Below are 1,958 nucleotides of genomic sequence, written 5' to 3'. Positions count from 1 at the left end.
GTATCAAGTTCGCTCTTTTTCACTGCTGAGTAGTAACCCATGATATAAACGGACCACTGCTTATTTAATCTTCCACTTAGCGGAGGACATCGGCTAGTTCCTAGTCTGGGGCTATGACAGATAAAGCTGCTCTGAATATTCTTGCACAAGCCTCTGTGTGAAAATGAGTTTTTAGTTCTCTGGAATAAATGCCTAAGTGTACACGTGTTGTAAGTCTATTTTTTTTTTAAGGGAAATGCCAAATTATTTTCCAAAGTGGTTGTAAAAACAAAAAAGCAAACAAAAAACCAACTCGCTGTCCCCAGATTCAGGTTTGACACTTCCTTCAGAACTGAAAGATGACAAACCCTCTGCTGTTCAGATTCGTGGTCTTTTATAGATAATGTGTCATTTTTCTCTGGCTGCTTTAAGATTTTTTCTTCTTCATTAGTTTTCAGAAGTTTAATTATGATGTGTCTTTTATGGATTTCTTTTGGTTTCTCCTATTTGGGGTTCACTCAGTTTCATGGATCTGTAGTTTTTTGTTTTTTACCAATATGGAAAGTTGTCAGCCATTATTTCTTCTGGAAGTCCAATAATATGAATGTTAGTTATTTGTTATAGAAATCCCTGAGACTATTCTCTCTTTTTTTTTCAGTCTATTTTCTCTTGATTGTTCAGATTGAACAAATTCTATTGATTTGTCTTCAAGTTCATGGATTCTGTGCTTTGTCATCTCTCCTCTGTATTTGATTCCATCCACCAAGGTTTTTTTTAAGTTATTGTATTTTTGAGTTTTATAATTTGTTTGGTTCTTTTTTTATAGTTTCTATTTCTTCGCTGAGATTTTCTATCTTTTTTATGACTTCGAGATAATTTATAATTGATTATTGGAGCAGTTTTATGGGAGTCTCTTTAAAATGCTTGTCAGATAATTCCAGTATCTTGGGATTAGCATCCGTTGATTGTCTTTTCTCTTTCGAGTTGTGTTCTGCTGGTTTCTTGTATGAAGAATCATTTTTGCTGTATTCCAGACATTTTGGGTATTATGTTAAGGGACTCTTGATCCTATCCAAATTTATTTTAGCAGAATTGCCCTTTAAAGTTTAGCATATGGGTTCTGTCCTACTTTTGTGGCTTTGGTTCTAATGAAAGTTTGGTTTTCTGGCTTATTTTGCCTTGCTTTGTTTCTTCTAGTGCTGTTAGGACACTTACCCAATGCCTAGCACTGTCTGGAGTGGCAGAAGGTACTTCCTTAAGCCACCTGCTGTTACTGGGAGACATTTGGTGGAGAAGAGAAAAACCCTTGGCCTGGGTGTCCCCGGCCACTAGGTTGAAGGCAGAGAGACACAGGGCTTCACTGTTGCCACTGTTGGGGGGGATAACCCACCAATGCCCACCGTGCAGTGGGGAATGCGGAGGCCTAGGGCTTCACCGCTGCACGTGGATTAGACCACCCACTGAACCTGGTTTATGGAGCAGGGGCTGGATGGTCTGGGAATTTCCTGCTGCAGTTGCAAGCAGATGGAAACTCCCACCAGGGTCCTAGTTGTGGAGAAGTAGTTGAGGTGGGTGTTTTTCACTGCTGCCACTGCTGGGACCCCATGTATGGAGCAAGGATTGAGGTTCTCTACTAGATCTCTGTTGGGCTTCCCTTTTCTTGGTGCTTTGCCAAAGACAGAAGGCCGACCTTCCCTTCTTCTTCTTCTTCTTCTTCTTCTTCTTCTTCTTCCTCTTCCTCTTCCTCTCCTCTCCTCTCCTCCTCCTCTCCTTCTCCTTCTCCTTCTCCTTCTCCTTCTCCTTCTCCTTCTCCTTCTTTTCCTGTGTACACCTGACCATGGTTCTGGAATTGTAGGCTCCTCTGGTGCCCAGTTCAAGGGTATATGAGAAATAAAAAGAAAACCCAGGGAACTCACCCTTTGTCATTCCTCAAGTCCCGGGGTCTCTACCCAGTCTGCCTTTTTCTTTCCAGCTTTCAG

The sequence above is a fragment of the Ursus arctos genome, unplaced genomic scaffold (genome assembly GCF_023065955.2).
Source record: "Ursus arctos isolate Adak ecotype North America unplaced genomic scaffold, UrsArc2.0 scaffold_22, whole genome shotgun sequence".
In the NCBI taxonomy this organism is placed as follows: Eukaryota; Metazoa; Chordata; class Mammalia; order Carnivora; family Ursidae; genus Ursus; species Ursus arctos.
This window is presented reverse-complemented; position numbering follows the sequence as displayed.